Source organism: Odontesthes bonariensis, chromosome 5 (assembly GCF_027942865.1).
Source record: "Odontesthes bonariensis isolate fOdoBon6 chromosome 5, fOdoBon6.hap1, whole genome shotgun sequence".
NCBI lineage: Eukaryota > Metazoa > Chordata > Actinopteri > Atheriniformes > Atherinopsidae > Odontesthes > Odontesthes bonariensis.
In genome coordinates, this window is record NC_134510.1 from 20,679,629 (window position 1) to 20,691,401 (window position 11,773).

At 42.4% G+C, this 11,773-nt stretch overlaps 1 protein-coding gene across 1 annotated transcript in view; it reads right to left on the reverse strand.

Moving 5' to 3' along the window:
* Positions 1-10,475, reverse strand: part of znf1035 (zinc finger protein 1035) — a 31,614-nt gene extending 21,139 nt beyond the window's left edge. The window contains exon 1 of the mRNA XM_075465228.1: positions 9,988-10,475. The gene's annotated coding sequence lies outside the window, so the exon portion shown is untranslated. The remainder of the gene's footprint in view (positions 1-9,987) is intronic.
* Positions 10,476-11,773: the final 1,298 nt, after the last annotated feature.

An 11,773-nucleotide genomic window follows, 5' to 3' on the forward strand; every position in this document is an offset into this window, starting at 1 on the left:
AGAGTCCAGATCTGTAGTGCCATCAGCTGTTTGAGTGCGAGTCTGCGATCAGAGTCTTAACAGGCCCTTATAGATCCGCCCCAACGCAACTTGCTGAAAGATATTTTATGAAACCGAGGACAACATTGGTTTATACAGAAATAAAAGTGTGCAAATGTGGTAAGGAAAGGCTTGATTTGCACCCATCTCAGCCAGAAACTCAGCCAGAGTTTCAGCTGCATTATATTTAAATTAGAAACTACCACAGTGTTTCCCACACATAGACTAATTCGTGGCGGTGCGCCACAGATTCAACACCGGCCGCCACATATTGTGTTTCGTTATTATTATTTTTTTTAATGCTATTTAAAAAATATTCGTATTCGTTAAGCTGCATTTCCTTTCCTTTCACGCGTCTCTCTCGCATAGCCTACTCACACACACACAGCCCCTCCCCTCCGTGCACACAGCGTGTGTCTCCATCAGCGAGATCATCCCTGGAAGCTTGCTAGCTTCAGCTCAACCGAAAGAAGACGGCTGGCGAAATTCACAAAAGGTTGGTATCACGTGCAACCTTATAAAATCACACATTAAAAAGTCCTATAAAAATTTTATATTTTGAATACAATGTTGTCCCGTCCCGACCCATAACAAACAAGCGATTACGCCTTCTTTATAAAGTTAACTAGTAGCAAGTTTGCCGTAAAAAAAAAAAAAAAAAAAAAAGTAGTTGGGTTGTCGAGGTCAAAACACTAGCAGCTGTAAATCAAATAAATGAGGTTTTTTAAACTCTTACACTGAATGTTTGCTGCTTCAATCCAGATGAGTATTGACAAATACCACCCCTCCCCCACCCCCCCGTGGCCCACCACCACACATTGCCTTCACATCTGTGGGAAACACTGTACCATGTTTGAGAAAGTGGACCCTGATGCTTTTGATGTAGTCTTATGTAATGTCACATGGGGAAGACAAATACCTACCACGATATATAAAAGAACATAAAACATTTAAAAAAATTAAAAAACAAAAAACAGCCATTTTTATGTTCAGACAGCATTTTATGTGACCTCTTTATCTTCTACTACTGATACATTGAGGACAATCGCCTGCAGTGTGTCCATGTTTGCCTAACCAGCTGCCACATAAAAAATGGGCTCCACTCCACTCCCAGGTATCCAACATTGTTCCTGTCATCATGCACTAATGCCACTATGTAGCCTCTTGTGTATTTGACTAGCCTGTAACAATGAGATGAGTCATCATCAAGTGCTTCGAGTACCTAGAGAAAAATGCCCCTCCTTTGGGACATTTTGGGTGTGGATGACAGGAATTGATCTGGCCAATGATAAAAGTGCAGGTATAACTAACAAGCTGGCAATGTTAAAAAAAAAAAAAGTCTACAACTAATTGTAACTAGGCAGCCACTCGTTTTTTTGGTCCCAGCACCCCACTGCGTCAACTAATGCAGCATGCAGACCATGGCAACATACACATTGAAGCTAGGAGCCCACTGGAAAAGCTACTGGCTCAGGTGGTCACTGTACGCCAAAGCTTGCCAACCACTGGAAGGAAATGAAAAGCCCATGTTCTCATTTTAATCTCATTTACTGGTCAAACAAACCTGACCTACATTTTGAAAGTACTCATGTTCAGATCTTGCAGGATAAATGCAATGAAATGGTCAGGGCAAACAAATAGCCAGTGGTAATGACTACAGCCGGACTATGACCATGACTACTATCTCCCCCACTTAACATGGCAAACATATGAATACTCGGTTTTGTTTTTCATGAAGAGAGGCAAAGAAAAATGCAATCGAACCATAGTATGAATATGTATGTATAGATTTAGCATTTTTTCTTTTTGAAGTAAAAGTCGTCTGTTATGTATAGTCAAGGTGTCATGGGGCTAGTAAAAAGCCAAGTTTGAAACTAGGTCAAAACAAATTTCAACATCCATTTGGCTCACTAAAGGAATTGGTAACCCTTTTATTCCAAAGTGGTTCTAGTTCAAGCCAAGAACAAGTAGGTACTAGCTAACAGGTTGGGTTTTCCACATCCAGAGCCACCACAGTGCCACATTGTGGCCCTTTAAACCTCTCTTGCAAACTAATCTGGTTTCCCTGTAAACTAATGTCTTAAAGCTGCAGTCTGCAACTCTTTTTCAAGCATAATGCCTGGAACTGTCCGGGGATTCTGAAAGTAGTACATTAAATACCCCAATACAAAAAAAAATGAGTTCTCTAGGTCCCCTATATGTCCCGCTAGGTCCCTCCAAAGCCAGCAGGTTTGTTTACAAAATTGCAGACCGGACCGGTAAAAGGTAACCAATCAGGTTACGAGCTGGGCTCTGCTGCCTGTCAATCACCGATTGTGCACGCGCGATACAAGGTAGGCTCGTCCCCACGCTTATTTATCTAGACTATTGAACTTCATTACGGGCTAGTCTACTTACTGTGTCTTCCATGATCGCAAATGACAGGTGAGTTGATGAATGAGGAGTCGTGTAAGCGCATCTGGCGTGCACGTAGACGTGCACGAGTTCTCATGTGTTTTGATGGGGCGGGACAGGAAGTTGAATAACTTTTTATTTTTCGGTTAAAAAAAATAAGCATTTCTTGCATTTTGCGACTACGGAGGTCACCGTTTTCAACTTCAAGCGTTCTGATAGATCATGTAAACTCTTAAAATGCCAAAAATTAGGACTTTACGTATGACAACAACAAATCCTGCAGACTGCAGCTTTAATATAACTAGTCATATATGTTTACATTGTTTCAACCAGTTGGTGCTTGTGAATCCTCTCTGAACACAGACCAGCTTTTCCAAAACCTAACTAGCTTCCATGAACACAGATACAAAAGTGATTCATACAAGCTGTTCTGAGAAGGAGCAACTATCGTCAGTTGACTATATAAATACTCAATGTAAAAATAATGAAAATTGAATTAAATGTAGCCGCAAACACAGTTTGGCATTTACATCTGTTGGCAGCTGAATTTTTACTCTCTAAAAGGCAAAGTTCACGGATGCAACTGGCGATAAACCATTAAATAGCAAAATAATAACAGGAATACTGAGGAATACTTTTTTCTGGTCTGGTCTCCATAATCCCACTCCCAGCCCCCAACATAAGCAAGTGTTTGTTCTGGCCCAGCAAAAAAAAAAAAAAAAAAAGTACCAGTGTAGCATCAATTTTTTGGTGCTACAGCCAATGCTTTAGTGGACGAAACACAAAGAACTGATTCTAAGTTAGACTCTGTTCCCGAACCAGTACTGGAACCAGTTTGGTGGAAAAATCCTAGGAGTACCAACCACTGAAACTAGTACCTTGCTCAAAATCACAAAACAACCAACAAGCATAAGAACTCACAACAGTTTGTGACAGCTTTAGACTACTAACAAGCCAGAGGTATGTCAACTCTGCATTTTTGCAGTCAAAATAAAGTGCAAAATAAGCTATGAACTGTGTCCGATATAACAAATATCTCCACTCACTTGCACCTAAGTACATCTCTGATCTCCTCCACCCCTACTCCCAGTCACGGCTTCTGCGCTCCTCAGACAAGGACCTACTTTCCGTTCCTCGCACCAGACTAAAAACACATGGAGATAGGGCCTTCTGTTCAACTGTCTTACCCTATGGAACAATCTGCCACTTCACATCCGTTCTGCCCCCTCTCTACTACAGTTCAAAAAGAATCTAAAAACACATCTCTTCTCCATGTCCTACTCTTAAACCCACCCCTCTGGCCCTAGCCTTCCCCCCTTCTTTTTTCTTGTTAAGCGACCTTGGGTACCCTGAAAGGCGCTATATAGGTCCAAGTTATTATTAACTTCACCCCAGCATCAGTGCCTCAGTCCTTTTAGGTAAGTAGTTCTCTTGGCCGAGACATTCACAATGTATGTTAGAGATTATCCATGTACAAGCAATGGCTTTGCGTTACCTCCAGTTATCCACTTAGAACTCGGCTCCAGGAAAGGACGTCCGGGACAAAGACAGCTTTCGGCGATGGAGACAACAAGGTGAACAGATCCAGATGGGGAAAATGAGCTGGCAAATAACAAGCCTCTTTCACATATGCCTTTTCAAGCCGGAACGAATGTGCCTTCTTTGCACAATCGTGTCCTGTGTGAAAGTTAAGAGGTGGGACACGGGGTTGATGTTGATCCACCACTGATCCACAATGGAAGGTAGTAACAGAAGTGAAACTACCACACCCTGAGTGTGCTTACAAATCAAGCCGGCATTTCGGAACTCAAACCAACAGTGCGGTTGTCACTTGGGTGATTCCAAGACATGGGCTTGATGTGTGTAACGGCACTGTGACAGATTAATAAAGACCTATAAGATGAGACCTACAAGGGCAATGGCAAAAAAACAAACAATTCCATTTAAGCACGTACTTTGTGTCAATAGCCGCATTCGGACAGAGCAGTTCTAAGAACGCCATTCTAACAACGGTCCTCCTCGAATTTCGTTCTGATAACTGTACTTCTCCAGCGGAACTGTTTCAGTTTGCATTCGCACATGAGTCGGGACCAGGTCGGGACTGATGCGACGCAACCATCTGCAACGATAACGTGTTACTTTAGCGCCACATTCAACAACAAAACAAAACCCGGTAAAAGTAAGGAGAGAAGAAAAAAACATCACCAAGAAGCTAATATGGAGAGCGGGGAGGCCACCGTGTTGATGGTCTGCATGATGGTGATATTAATCATGGACGATCACATCGGGCGTCTAACATCGAGGCTGAAAGAGTACACAGAGAGAGAGAGTCAGGATCGAGCGCAGGCGTTACTTTTTCGTTTCATGGAGGAAGGAAGGAGAGCAGAGCGCCGCAGACAAAGGAGACAACGTGTAAGTTTAACTTATTAAACATGCGCATGTTGTGTATGTGTGGTATGAGGAAACATTTCAGCCGTGATAGCATGACAAGGGGCGTAGCTACCGACCACCAAACACCTACGTCAGATGTGTTCCTATAGAACCCAGAAAAGAGTTCCTATAACCATTTCAGCTCCTTCTCCGAGGCTGGGTCTTTTCTGGGTTCTATAGGAACACATCTGACGTAGGTGTTTGGTGGTCGGTAGCTACGCCCCTTGTCATGCTATCACGGCTGAAATGTTTACTCATACGACACAGACACAACCGGCGCGTGTTTAATAAGTTAAACTTACACGTTGTCTCCTTTGTCTGCGGCGCTCTGCTCTCCTTTCTTCCTTCATGAAATGAAAAAGTAACACCTGCGCTCGATCCTTCGTCTCCTGACTGTCTCTGAGCTCTTCCAGCCTTGATGTTAGACGCCTGATGTGATCGTCTATGATTAATATCACCGTCATGCAGACCATGAACACGGTGGCCTCCCCGCTCTCCATATTAGCTTCTTTGTGGTGTTTTTTTCTTCTCTCTTTACTTTTACCGGGTTTTGCTTTGTTTTGTTTTGTTGTTCAATGTGGCGCTAAAGTAACACGTCACTGACGCAGACGGGTGTGCGCGGCGCATCAGTCCCAACTCATGTGCGAATGCAGACTGAAACCGTTCCGCTGGGGAAGGACAGTTATCAGAACGGAATTCGAGGAGGACCGTTCCTATAACTGCGTTCTTAGAACGGCTCTGTCCGAAAGCGGCTAATGTGCTCTGGTAATAAAATGAACACACCAATATATCTTTACATAGCAAGTAGTTATTTGATGCTGCATTACAGTTTCGAATATAGTACAAAAAGAAACATATTGGCTGAATTTAAAGTAGCATCCCAGAGGTTTCAAACCATGACATGCTTGTAACCAGAAGCTCTGGTACTCATTTCAGTGGGTGGAAGAATAGGGTATTACATAAGAAATGCGTCCTGGATTATTAGTAGCCTTGTCATTTCTCCACTGCTGTGTTAGTAGTTACCAGTGCAAAATCATTTGCAACGTCAGTATCTGGCTTTAGAAGAGATATAGCCCTGGCCAGCATCTCACTCACCTAAAATTTGTCCCTTTTACAACACCATACAGATTAACTACCTAGGTAAAAAAAAAAAAGGCTGATGTGAGAAAGCATTTCCATGATTGGTTAGGCATTCAACTCATCATTAAAAAAGTACCAATCAATTCCTAAGGAATTACTATCTACAGCTGGTTATTCAATTTTTAAAACGGGCAAGCCAAGGGAATAAGAATCAGCAGCCAAACCTCTTTGGTAATCATCAACAAACGTTCACCACAGGGCATTGTGCTCAGCCGTCTCCATTACCACGTATTCATTTACAACTGTCCTGTGAAGGACACCGTTACTCTTGTTTTGTCACATGCACAGGCTGCAGCTGAGGCTGCACTTTTATATTAATTTGCTGACCAGTGAAGCAAAGGGGTATAGGGATACAGGGCTTAATTGAATACCAACAAATACCAAAATACCAAACGAGGCCAAAGAGCAGAGCTGTTGCCTTAAAGGGAATTTTCTAGGTTTTTTGGTGGAAAACCATACAAATATGTAACAGAAACTGACATAAAGATGTTTTTGAGGGGGTTTAGAAATGCCCATAAGCAGACATTTGGCATTTTATGAGGCAGGTTCTTATATCCTGTCACGCAAAGATTTTATGCTCGTCTACCTGATGTGAGCTTAAGCTGCTTTCAGACAGGCACTGCTTTATGTTACCGTAGATGGCACAGGCACATTTTAGCATGACGTTTGATGAGCACCCTGGTGCTTTTCTATAAAATCTTCAACAGGGTCGGACCTAACATTTGTGAAGCACTTTCATCACGGAACATGGCTGAACTACTGTATTTAGAACAATCCGACCGATAGGGTTATCAACTACAGAAACAACAGCACAGAGAGACCTTTCCTAGTCTCTGGTTTCAATTGCAGTTATCTGGTGAAGCACCAGTCATGAGCAGGAAAAATATTAATGCTTGCTGCATTGCCTTTGGTTATATACTGCAGCTGTATCCAGATCTCCAGCTAGTTGCAACTTCTGTTCCGCTTCTCTCTCCCTCACACACACACACACACACACCAGACCCATGGTAGAGCTGCCCCCAGGTGAAGTCAAACGTTATCTTATTCCCCAGAGCTCCAACTTATTCTAATCACTGCGAGACTAACAAGAACCATGTCCAAGTTATTTAGATTACCTGAATGTATAATATGCTTAAAGGCGGGGTAGGGGATCTTTTTCTGGAACATTTTTTTACATATTGCTTGAAATACTCTTCACACCCCCATTGCAACCAATTAATTAAAAGTTTTGACACAAATATGAAAAGTTTTAGTGGCCTCTAGAACGTACAATCTAGGAAAAACAGTATCCAATCATTGTGAACGGACCGTTCACAATGATTGGATTCTGATGCCGTCTATCAAACTGCAATCTGCTCCTCCCTCCCCCTCCCCCTCCTTCCCCCTGTGCGCGTACCCTGCTCCGTGAACGAATTACACGTCCAGAAGCTTGGCAGGAAGCTAAACTAGAGCCAGCTTGGCTTGCACCTAGCATTATTAAACGTATAGTTAGAATAAACTAAATACTAAATACTAAATACGGCAACGATCGATGCTTGCTGTCAGAACAGCGCTCGTGCACCTTCGTGCTCGTTCATGTACTCTAGAGGCGTGCCTTCGGGGAGAAAGTGAAGAAAAGGGTTGGGACTTTTTACCGGTGTATTTTCAAAATGCAGCTTCGCTGGACTCAAAATCCAGGATCTCCTACCCTACCTTTAATCATGTAGGAAAGCAATGTGTTCAACATCCGTTGACATGCCAAAATGATTTGTTAGAACAATGCAACATGTTCAACATTGACACAAATGTTAAATTCAGGTTCTTCAACAGATTGATGAAGCCATTTCAGCCATGCATTACACTTAACAGTGTAAGCAACATGCGTGGCTGAAAATCTGATGATCTGAGGCAGAGGCATCTATGGGGATAAAAAGGAAAACATTCAAAAAGAAATTAACACACAATCCTGTACAACCCTCTAAGAGACATTAAATGATGTCTGGAAATATTGTTTTAAAGAATGATGATACAACTCTGCGCATCCCTGTGACAGCCAAAACTCTAAAGCTGCTCCTGCTAAGAACTGAGTTTTCAGTAAAAATCGGCATCCTTTCGCGGGTCGTTACTCAGCTCTGGCCTTAAAGATGTGATCTCAACATTTGGTTGCACACATTAATTGTCACTGAGAACCCTGTGGTGGTGGTGGGGGCTTTTCCTTACAGAAAAGCACATTTACCGGCTGCAACGTCCCACCTGATGCCTCTGAAACTATTATTTCACCACCTGTCAGACAAGCCTGTAGATCACTCTGTGCCACTGTGTGGGGTTGACACCTTCCATCCAGTGGAAAATAATTAACCTACCTAATTATCTCTCAGAAACACAATCAACAGAAACAGTGGTCCAAAAGTCTGCAGTACACAGTGTAAAACGCCATCTTCTCATGTTGTCGTAGTTATAAGCTTGTCCTCTGGGAGGTAGGAACCATATGTAGCCCTCAGAGCACTGAGAGTAAGCATGCTATTGCTCACTATGGGAATTCATTTAATAAGCTTGTTTTAGTGGGTGTACTTGCAATTAAAAAATAATTATGCTAATTTTGATGCATGAGTGAAAGTAAACTGCATTAGAGGATGCGTGTGATGTCATGTTTGTGTCTGCAGGGTACAATTCAATCTTTCACATTAAGACAGTAGAACTAACCTTGTGTCACTTTAAATGAGACCACAAGCTAACAATTGGACTTCCTTTATGTTTTCCATTACAGCAATTATCAAATGAAAATGTAAACTACATCCAAGGACAGTAACCATCCAACATACTTTTGGATGATAACCTACCACCTAAATTGATAGACGTCTTGCCCTGCTTCGTGATAAATTTATTTTGTGACTCCTTGTAATTAGTTACTTTCTACACTCACTGGCTACTTGATGCAGAAGAAAAATCTTATGCAACCAAGCAACTGCTCTGGCATAAATGATACCTTCACATGGGTATTGTTGCTCAATTTAACTGTACAATCAATAAGCCCCAATAAAACCACAAATAGGATAATACAGGACACGACATCAATACTAAAACCTAAAATAATAGATGAAAAAAAGTGTGATTATACAAAGTGTCAAAGCTATTATACCAGATTGCATTAGTTAAACAGCTGTAAGTAACAAAGTTGACAGGGTGTGGATATTCTTTGGCAGTGCTGGAGATAAAACAATTATTCTATCTCGTTTGCTGGCAATGTGCTTTGGGAAAAAAAACATTTTCATACCAAGACAAAATCCTAACAGGTGTGGGACATTTGCACTTTCAGCCCTACACAGGTTGTCATCTTCTGCCTCCAAGAGAGCCTGGAAAACACCTGTTTCTGACTGGTAGATAAAAGTCCTTCTCACTACGGATCAAGTCACAAAACACAGAAATACAATGTCACCAGAGAACTAATATATGTATGCTTTATCCAAGTGAATGTGATAAGTTATGACAAATCAGTTTCACCAGTACTGGTGAGACCGGTGTAACTCATTCAGCCCAAGGTAGACAAGTTGGATCTGTTGTTTAAGAGTCAACACCATCAAAATCTTCAAAGCAGTAAGCACATAAATCAGAGCCGTCATAAGGCAAGGATTTTAACGAAACTTATCCTTTCCAAGCTGCATCTTACGTGACAATAAGGACAGAGATGAGCGTTTCAACTCATCTCACGTTGTGTGGGTATCTGGAAGCTGTGCGTTGCTCCCGACTGAGATATTATAAGATACTACGATTTCAGTATGCCAGTAATGAGCACGGTGGACAAGAAGGTCAACGGTGGGATCCAACCAGCTCAACAAAATACAGACAAGTGTAACAGCGGTGCGTTTTGAGACCACAGCCACGTGTTTGATCATTTTACACAGATGTTAGCCGATGTCCTGACCGGGACTAGCCCCACGTATAGCATTAAGCTAGCTAGCACTGCTGCACAACAGCTAATGGCTTCGGTTTAGCAGGACTCCTTACCAGATCACGGTTCAGCGTTGCTCTTCAGTGCTTCGCCTCCAGATTTCCTTTGAGGTTAATCAACTACAGGTCTTTGCTGTGTAATAATCGTTTAACAGATTGTGTTTACTGGCGTTACGTGTCGGCTTTGTTTGTCAGTATGAAGAGAAAGCGGTTGTCCTCTTTACCGATGTCTCCCGTCTTCCAGGGTATACTGTCGAGAGACCTCTTTTCCTTTATGGATCGAGAGCCGATGTTGGTCGTTGAGTCAAAATTCTCGCGTCTTTTTCTACGACGTGGGATACTTTACTTGTAATGTCCCTGATTGCCGCACTGTAATCAGCGTCTCCACCATTTTCTTCATTTGCGCACTTACGAACAATAAGCCCGAATTTGTGCGCAACTCTCTGCTTGGAACCAATAACAAGGTGCAGGGACTCCTACAGAGCCCGCCCCTTTAGGTTCTATGGCTCTCCCTCCCTCCCTGCCACAGCCTGGCGGGGCGGCAGCACGACTCCTTCCGGACAAGCGCACCGCGGTTCCCTTCTTGCAGCTGCTCCTGCACCTCCCCTCTGCAGAGGCACACGGCTAGTACTGCATGTGATGATGGTGACTCCACAAACCAGTGAACTTCCCACCGGAGTTTGGGTGCTCTCATGAGCACGCTCATGACCGTTTCGTCAGTGTTGCACCAGTTTCTGCAGTGATTTGGGCACTTAGACCGACCTGCCGAGTTGTCTGGATACCATTGGCATTTAAAGGGTTAATTAGTTTCACACAAAATGGTTGTGTGCAAGACCTGCCATAAAATGGCGCCACCCCTCCTAGTGCTGGTCCTCTTCTAAACCCCCGTCAGCAAAGTAGGCACGTGCAAGAGCCAGTTCCCATGGAGAAGGGGAGAAAAAAAAAAGCATAGAGGAAGAACTGTGTCAAACCTAGGTTACTGTTAGCACAATAGGTGAAGACAAGCTCCCAGATGTGTGTAACCTTACTGGTGCCCTTGGGTTTCCAACCCATTGTCTGTTTCTAAAAATGAACATATAACTAAGAATAATCCTAGCCTATCCAATTTATTTAAACATATACTAGAAGCTTGTCCTAATTATTATTACACATTTGCTAAACCAATGTGGATCATGTAAACCTCTAGAATATCAAACCTGTCATTCAGAGCAGCAAGATTGGTTTAACAGAACTGTGAGAAAAACTGTCTTTCTTTTAGAAGTCAGTCCATTCGTTGTTGCTCACAACATTCAAAGTTTGAAACATTGATATACTGAATTTGTATCCCGAATGTCAGTGTTTGTTTAATGTTCCCTCTCCTGTTGCATGACCTAGTTTGGACTTACTTTGTTTTATACAGCAAAAAGAAATACAAAAGTAATGAGGTCACACTTATTTTACATCTCTTGCCTGCTGACAATTTGCGTTTGCTCCAAGTTTATGGGTTTGAAACCCTGGAATGAGTTGGGACAGGAAAGCCACTCCTCTGTTTCAAAACTTCCTCGAAAGCAGTGCTCCCCTGCTTTACCTCAAAGAACATGTGAAACGATGCACGCAATTTTCCTATGTGGCTGCACTGGGTACTTCCCAGTTGTCAGCCTACTTGAAAGAAATGGTATCGGCAAAGTCAAATGTTTTAAGCAGGTGTACATTTGACAAGAATTCATCTGCACAATAGAGCAATGTTCAAAGGCAAAAGTGCTTACAGTTCATCCTAATGAAAAAAAACCTAACTTTTTTTTTTCCAAATAGAGGGACTAAATGCTAAATCAAGTCGAGACAAAAGTGTGGACTATCATGCAGT